The sequence below is a fragment of the Manis javanica genome, chromosome 6 (assembly GCF_040802235.1).
Source record: "Manis javanica isolate MJ-LG chromosome 6, MJ_LKY, whole genome shotgun sequence".
In the NCBI taxonomy this organism is placed as follows: Eukaryota; Metazoa; Chordata; class Mammalia; order Pholidota; family Manidae; genus Manis; species Manis javanica.
In genome coordinates this window covers 131,436,553-131,445,270 of record NC_133161.1, presented here as the reverse complement: position 1 = coordinate 131,445,270, position 8,718 = coordinate 131,436,553, and the positions used below count along the sequence as shown (strand labels likewise).

The window sequence follows — 8,718 nt, the reverse complement described above, 5'->3', positions numbered from 1 at the left end:
AGCGGAGCATCTAGGTACCCGTGCCAGTGCTCCAAGCAAATACCCTGTGTAGTCAGGAACTGGAGGGTCTCAGGCCAGGCCTCCCCAGTGGTCTGGCTGCTTCAGGAGCTGCTCCTGGCACAGAGGATAGGAGGGGGTTAGCAGGGGGCAGCCAGCTCTGCTGCAAAGGAGAGGAACAGTCTTAGGGACAACCAATTAAACCTAATTCAATCGATGGAAATATTTGATTACACCAGTGTAATTTATTATGCAGAGTTGCCCTTTCTGACGAATGGAAGCTGTTTTGATAAGTGGGATTGTAACAGAAGGGGTTTCAACAGGCAAACAAACCCAGCTGGGAGCCTGCCTGCAGCACGTCAACAGCATGCAGGGCAGGCCCAGGACCTGGGGAGAATGCCCCGAGGAAGTCGGATTTCTGCCCGTGAGACCAGGCCGCTGACCTTGAGCACGTCGGTCCCCACCTCCGCGCCGTCCCACCCAGCGAACAGCAGCAGCGATGCTTACACTTGCCGAGTATTTGAACATTGCAGGAAAACACTTCCATAATCTTTTCAGTCTTCATTAAGCACAGTCTGGAAAACCCTTAATAGTAACAAATCTTTCTGTTGGGCCAGTATTTTTATATTTTTAAATATTTTTCATGTCTATGCTCCTGATGGTTCCTTACAACATACCTGTGAAGGCAGTGAAGATGGGTATTCTTGTCCTTGTTGGACAGGTGAGAGCAGGAAGCATAGAAGGGTTGAGTGTCTGCCAAGCCACCCAGCCAGTTACCCACTAAGTTACCTGGCCAGTCACCCACTAAGTCAGCCATCCAGGCCACCCAGCCAAGTCACCCTGCCAAGTCACCTACTAAGTCACCCAGCTAAGCCACTCAGCTAAGATACCCATTAAGCCACCCAGATAAGTTATCCACTAAGTCGCCCACTAAGCAACTCAGATAATCCACCCAGCCAGTCACCCAGCTAAGCCACTCAGCTGAGTTACCCATTAAGCCACCCAGCTGAACCCCCCCAACCAAGTATTTCACTGTCAACCCCTAAGCCACACAGCTAAGGCCCCCAGCTTTCACTCAGCTGTCACCCGATTGTGGAGCTGGCACTTGAGCCCAGCTCTTCCACCCCAGTTCAGTACTCCCCCTGGACAAGTTCATATCACCGTCCTGGAAAAAAAAAGGACCCCACTCCACCAAGTCCTCTATTGAGTAGTGTCTAAAGGTCAGGAGGAGGTGCTATTTCTTTCCAGAACAAACAAATCATAGTAGGAGGAATATGGGTCTCAAATCCAGGAAACCCGGAGTCTAGTTTCCGGCCTGCTCCTGTTACTGTGCGGCCCAACCCTTTGAATCCTTGGGTGTTATACATTTCTTAATTTCCCCCCACAAACGACCGTGAATAGGTGGTGTGAAGCCCAGTTGCAAAGTAGTTTGCTCCAAGCCCCGACCCCGCATGTGTGAAAGCTGACACATGTCACGTCACCTCTCTGCGGCTGTCCTCATCTACACCAAGACCAGTGGGCTTAGGAGTTCTGGGAGGACCTCAGGGCTCTAACTGCCAAGCCTCAGAGCATCTTGTTCCCCACTGGAAGCTGAGGGAAGTAACCCCCATGGGCAGGCAGCCTCCTGCTGCAGGTTGGAAGGATGCCGGTGAGGGAGTAAGGGATGCAGGGATGATGACGTGGCGACCAGCTTGGGGGGAACCTCAGATGACATACCTCACACACCTGTTCAGTCCTTTGAGGAGGGGCAGGGTGGTCTGCCTCCTGGGCTCTGTCTGCTTTGGGCCTCATCCGCTGATCAGAGAAGAAACCTTCCTGAGTTGCTTGACTCCTGCTGTCAGAAAGATCATCATGTGAAACCCTTGTCTTACTGAGGGGAAACTGAGGCCCAGAAAAGTTAACTAACTTGCTCAAGGCCACACAGTAGGTTAACAGGAAACCAACAGAACCGACTCCAGATGTAGGTGTTGTGACAAAGATTATTGCTCACCTTCCAGTACCTTCTCTGGCCCTTCCCTTCTGGCAGTTAAATTGCCAGTGGAAGGAGCAAAGCTGTAACAATATTGGGACAACTCCATTCAAGTGAGGGTTTTGGACATGGGGTTTTGGAGGCTTCACACTAACACTGTCCAAGGCTAACAACCCCAGCATAAGTCTTGCAGCTCTCAGAGCTCCCACGGCACCCGCAAGTGCTGTCTCCTCCTAGCACCCACAAACTGCGCCTAAGCCCGCACAGCCTGTGGCAGAGGCCAGCCGCTACTCCCTCCGGGACAAGGAAGAGCCTGGGCTGAGGCAGCTGCAAGCACAGGGCAGAGAGAAGAGTGAGCAGGTCCCAGAGATGGAGCAGCGTTCCGCTGGCCGTAACCTGGAAGGAGGGGTCCAACTGACAAGTTTGGGAAGCAGTCGCAAGCCATTGACTTAATTGTTTTCCTGTATCTCCATGTGTTGATACTTATTACTTGGCTTGTTATCTGATGGTTATTTGATCTATGTTTTGTAATTACTTCCCTTCTATCTTTCCCTCAGATGGTCATTCTTTTTTATTTGCTTTGAAACACGGACCTACATTTTCACAGGTGCAGGACTCAATTATGCTGCCAACTTTCCCGTGGTGTTCAGTGAAATGGCTCAGTCATGGTCTAGATGCCTTGTCTCCTGCGCCACCCTGGTCAGGGAGCCCTCCCAGCCCTGAGCTTTCCCCACTCCTTGTCAGCTTGGACCCCGGGCTCTTCGGACGCACGTCATAGTCGGAGGCACGTCATAGTCGGACGCACGTCATAGGCGGAATCACGTCATAGTCGGAGGCACGTCATAGTCGGAGGCAGCCACCAATCCGCGGAAGCCAAGGGGTACGTTGGCATGACGACGGGGTGGGGCCGAGCCTAGGCGTTAGAGTGAGTGGCCCTTTGACACCAGTGCTTCAGAGTGGACTCTAAGCGCGGTGCTGTACCTTGGAGGTCTCGTCCGTCTTTTCCTTCCCCGACTCCCTGCTAGACTCTTTGGTGGACAGAAAGCTCCGGGTAGCCGACTCCACATCTCCGGCTACCGACAGAGCGTCCACATCCCCGCCTAGCGACAGAGAGCGTAGAAAAGGACTGCGCCCAGCTGATCCACCGGCTCCTGCTTCGTTTCTGCTGAGCTAGACCCAGCGAGCCTAGAGAGTTGGGCTGAATAACTAGTATTTTCATTTAATTGAATTTGAAGAAAGAACATATATATACGGGGACAACCACGATCTTTATAAAGGTACCGTTCCTGCAAAAATATTAGTCTCCAAAGCAAAGGTTGTATTTGTATTGTTGGTTAAAAGTTGTATTTTTAAAGAAGCCTAAGTTCTAGTGGGAGGGGAGCTGTTCCTGCTTCCACTTTTGTCCTAAAGTCAATATAGCAGTGAGACTGATCTTTAAAAGTTATGAATCAGGTAATGTTGCTTCTCTGCATAAGAATCTACTGATTTTAGAATAAAAAAAATCAAATTCCTTAATGTGACCAGAGGCCCCATGGGCTCTTGTTCCTGACTATCTCTGACTTCACTTCCCATCAATCACTCTCACATACTAAGCCCTAGCTACCGCCAGCTGGGCATTTCTGTTTCACAAACAGGGAAAGATTCCACTGTGCTGTCTTTGCTCTGCTGCCTGTGTCCCACGATAACAGATCACCATCCTTCAGGTCTCAGCTCAGATGTCACCTCCATGCCTCGTCTCTACATCTTCACCTCCAACACAAAAATACCGTCGCATCACCCTTTATTATTATTTCATAGTACTAAACAATCCTGAACTTTACTCTGTTCACTGTTTACTGCCGTTTTTCTTGTCTGAGAGGAAGCATGGCAAAGTCATTAAGAGAAAGAGCTCTACAGCCTGACTCTCATGGTTTGAAATTCCAGCTCTGCCCTCTGCTAGCTCTGTGACCTTAGGCAGGTTCTTTTCCTTTTCTGTGCCTCAGTTTCCTCATGTACAGAATGAAGATAATTCTAGTCTCTACCATATAATGCTGTAAGATTTAAATGAATACTTGAAAGTGTTTAAAACTGTCTCAGCCAACAATACTTGCTAAATGTTAGCTGTTATTATTATTAATATTATTTTTTATTATTGTCTATCTTCCTGTATTAGAACATAAGTTCCAGGAAAACAGGAACCTTGTGTCTTGTTCACGTGTGTACCCTCCGCAGATAGAACAGTGCGTGGCACATAATAGGTGCTGAGTAAGTATTTGTTGAATGAATGACTGATTGTTGAACTATGAAGTGGACAAATGAAGTAATAATGACAAGGTGCTGACACCATTACAGAAAATACCCTTGGTTTTTGTTCTAGTGGCCTTCATCATGTCTGAATTAATGACCCTGATTCATTTAATATCTAGCCCACCACCTAATCTTTTGATAACCAACCATGATTAAATAACCACTCCTGTAATTTCATTAATAGCAACATCTAATCAGTTTGTGAAATTTAAAGCTTTGATTTAATGGTCTAAAAGTATTAATAAGAAATAAGAAAATTAAAGTGTTAATAAGCATTAAGTAAAAAGTTTATGTAACTGATTTTAAAGTACAAATAAGAAAACTACAAAGCTTTTGGCTTAAATGTTTTGAAAGTATTAGAAAAAGGAACTAAAATAAAGTTTACTAAAAACTTAAAATTCATCCTATCAGCTGCCTTTGCTCGCAAAAATCTTATATAACCTCCCAAGAATTCTCATTTTAAACCCATCAATACAAAAATCTATTTGAGCCCTTACTTCTCCTGCTAATCCTCTTATACTCTTAATTTTTTATTGCCACTCTGCAATAAATAATATGACTTCCCACATTCCCCGTTGCTCAAGTCCACACCCCTCTTCCACCCATGTTCCCTCCTGACCCTCTTTCCCAGGAGCTGGTGATGCCCTGACTTCTCTGGGGAAAGAGGCTCTTAAACAAGGCCTGCTTATCTCCCCCCAGGCAGATCTACCAGCTGCCCTTGACTCTGCCTGTACCCTCAGTTTCCCACGTGTGGTGACCCCAAACCCTCTCCGTTGTTCTCTGGATCCCAAGTCCTCCAGCTTTCCCAGCACCTGGCGCCCTGCTGTATTTCCTATCTTTAATTATCTGTGAATCCATCCCCTTCAGGTCATTCTCACCAGCTTTTGGATCTGGTGTAGTATATCTTAGCCTAAAAAAACGCTCCTTCAAAAAGAAAAGGAAGAAAAAAAAATTTAGCCTAAACATGCCTACAATGTAAGCTTCACAAAAGAGAATGAATAAATCATTAGGCAACTGAAAAAAAAATGCTCCTTCATTTTAATATGACAACATTACTATTTTAATCAATGTATAAAGGATGTTTTATATAATAGCTGTGATTGCAAAACTGATTATTCTTATGGCAGGATGTAGGAATTCCAGCTTCAGTGCAGTTGAATTAAACATCCAAAAGAAAAAAAAACTGTAAACATTTAAAAAGGAAATTTAAGAGACTTTTTGTACAACCTAGGGTTTGTAAAGACCTTTCGATCAAGGCAGGACACCTAAGAGCTACAAGAGAAATAACTTAAAATTTTTATCTATATAAAAATTTAATTTTATGGCAGAAGATGCCCCAAATTAAGTCAAAAGATAAATATTCAATTAGCAGGTAAATTCTGTTATGCCTATAACATGTAAAACTTTATTACTGCTAGTACTATTATTAATAGTAGTACACATACCAAATACAGCCCAGTGAAAAAATAGGCAAAGAATATAAAGAAGCCATCCAGAAACAGCAATTCCAAATAGACAACAAACATAAAAGATACTCAACTTCCCTATTATGAAAATGAAAGTAAACTAAGAATGAATTTACCACATTAGAGCATCAAACTGGCAATAATTCTTTTAATTAATAATATTATTGAATGGGATTGGGAGAAAAGGGGATAGAGTCAGACAGTGGAGAGGCATTGGCTCCCCATTGCCCCTTACAGTAAAAGTCAAAGGACTCATACTAACCTACAAGACTCTCCCCTATCTAGTTGACCTCCTGTGTTGCTTGTGCCTCTCTTGGTGTTGTCTGAACATAGCCCCTGTCTTAGTGCCTTTGCACAGCCAAGAATACTCTTACCTGTCTTGCTCAAGTCTTTGTTCAAATCAGGTCTACCAACCGTGACAGCCTGTTTAACGTTTCAGCCATCTTCTACCTTGGTCCCCACCCTCCTGCATTCCTTATCTCCCTTAACCTGTTCTACTTTTCTTTTCTGTGTAGCACATATCATCCATGATCCTGTATAGCATGATCCTTATTCAACCCTATATAAATTTGTTTTATTATTTCTTTCTCTGTCCCATACAGCATATAAATTCTACAAATGCAAGAATCTTTGTTTTGCCCAGTGATGTAAGCCAAGCATCTGAGACAGAGCCTGGCACCAATAGGTACCCACAACGATTTTCAAATGAGTGAATGACTGAATGAATGAATGAGTTTTAACAGGAAAAAGTCACATTTTTATGTAAAAAGTTACTGTCTTAATCTCTTTTATATTTTAAAGGGAAAAAATAATTAACATTCTGCTAGTCCGAAATTCAGATTTGCAGTGAAGATATGCTAAGACATAGAAAGATGATTTCTTTTCAGGAAAGAATCTCTAAATGAAAATCATGTGATTATTAGGCTCTATACATACCATCAAAATTCTAATTCAGTCAGCCCCACCCTGAATCCAGTCACAACTCTCATTTAATCCACTTCCCTCCTCTTCTAATTGAATCACTTTCTCCAATGCTAGTAAACCCTTTCATTACAAAGTTACCAGCCCACAAAATGTGACAATTTTGCTTGAGGCTTTTAGTAAGAAAATGGAGGAAAAAACTCAATGCTCACAAGTTAGAAATTACATTTAAAGTAGTATAAATGATAGCATCTGTTCTATTTTTAACCTAAAAATGATTAATTTTCTAATATAAAAAGCTGGTGCTTTAATCTGTTTTGATAAGTGAAAAGGATAGAAAAAGAAAGTAGCTTGCCTTCTCCCAACAAATCCTGATTTTAATTGAAGATACTTTGGGACCCAGAGAGGAGATTTCCTGGGAACACCCTCAAAATGAAATTTGCTGATGGTCCAGGCTACATTACTAGATAATATTATAATTTAACCACCTCTTATCCGATCCAAGCACATAGCTACCTATCACTTTCTGGCCACTCCATTATTACTAAGACAATTAAAAGCAAGCATATTAAAAAAAAACAGTTAAAATGAGAGAACTAAAATATAGAAAATAAAGGGATAGAAAAGGACGTACCAGGCAAATATTAAAAAACAACAAAAAACTGTGTAGCAAATTAATTATCAAAAGTATTCTTTGAGTAGCATTAACAAGGACATTTGTGGGGCATCTTTTACATTCCAAAGAAATGGAAAATATTAAGTCATGAACATGTATGTAACTAATTGCATGGTCTGGAAATGTTGAGACAATAATAAAGAATTAAAAGATAAAACTGACAAATCTGTAATGATGGAAATTTTTTTAATGGCAATCTCTGCCAGATTAAACAAATTAGCAACATTGATGCATTGTGTGCACAGATACATATGCTTACTGTATTTATATTTGCATATATATTTATATGTCTCATTTATATATGTATATAAAATCCTTCAACTAAAACAAAAGAAATATATATTCTTTTCAAAAAATGTTGGACATTCATACAATTAACTGTAAAGCCCCCAAATAAATTCAATTAATGTCTATGTACTCATTTCTAAATGATATGTAGTCTTTCTAATTTTTGAACTTTATATAAATGTGAAAAATGTTTATATAAATGAATCATGTAAAATGTTCAAAATGTTTATGGAAATGAATTGTATGCTTTTATGTTTTGCTTTCATATAGCTGTTGTATACTTTATAGAATTTAATTGGGTAAAAGTACACAGTATACTGGGCTGTTTATACTCTGCACCCTGATTCCCAACCCCAAGCTACCCCCATGAGGACATCTGGGCCCAACAGCTTGGGAGGAAGAATGATTATTTATTAATTTAAAAAATTATTTCCAGTTTATTCCATAGTTGTTACTTTTTTCAATGATGTCAATTAAAATATTTTAAAATTATTTAGCTTCCTTTTAATATCATGTATTTACCTAAAGTATTATGTTACTGTACCTTTTTTCTTACTCCTACTTTTTCACTTATTCCTACCACATATGCTCTTTTTCCCTCTTGACTAGCTTTGCTTTTGCAGGCGTCTACCTTTTTGGATGTACTTACCATTCAGCTTTTACAAATACTAACCAATTCATTAATTTCTAATATTAATGTCACTTAGTCCTTCCACCAGGTTTTCTTAGATTTATAATATTTGTTCTTTCTAATTCTATAGTAAAGTGCTCAATTAAAAAAATACACAAGATAATTTATTCTAATAATTATGTTTCCAGTATGGTGATATTAGAAATAATGCCACGATGTACATTTTTGTAAATGTGTAGAGGTGCGTGGGTATACATTTCATTTATATACCCCATCAGCAGGTTGAGTTTTCCTTGTCTTATAATCTCACCACACTTGATATTGTCCAACTTTTCAATTCTAGGTAATCTGGTGGGTTTATAGTGATATCTTATGGAGCTCTTAATTTGCTTTTCCTTCATTGCTAATCACTTCATTTATGTTTATTGTTCACTTGAGTTTCTTCTTTTGTGGGATATCTGTTTAAGTCTACTGAATTATCTTC

The 8,718-nt window shown here is 41.0% G+C and overlaps 2 long non-coding RNA genes across 6 annotated transcripts; one reads left to right on the top strand and one right to left on the bottom strand.

Annotated features, from left to right (window-relative positions):
• Positions 1-202: 202 nt before the first annotated feature.
• On the bottom strand, positions 203-2,663 carry LOC140850213 (uncharacterized). 5 transcript variants are annotated; one of them, XR_012132904.1, is made up of 3 exons: positions 2,564-2,663; positions 1,714-1,831; positions 203-582 (listed from the first exon to the last, which is right to left on the bottom strand). It is a non-coding gene; the product is annotated as an uncharacterized lncRNA (long non-coding RNA). The 5 variants fall into 5 exon arrangements; XR_012132902.1 differs by having other exon boundaries at positions 1,714-1,828; positions 2,564-2,654; XR_012132901.1 differs by having other exon boundaries at positions 1,714-1,828; positions 2,560-2,626.
• Positions 2,664-2,701: 38 nt separating this feature from the next.
• LOC140850011 (uncharacterized) lies at positions 2,702-8,089 on the top strand. Its single transcript, XR_012132629.1, has 3 exons — positions 2,702-3,243; positions 4,119-4,210; positions 6,321-8,089. It is a non-coding gene; the product is annotated as an uncharacterized lncRNA (long non-coding RNA).
• Positions 8,090-8,718: the final 629 nt, after the last annotated feature.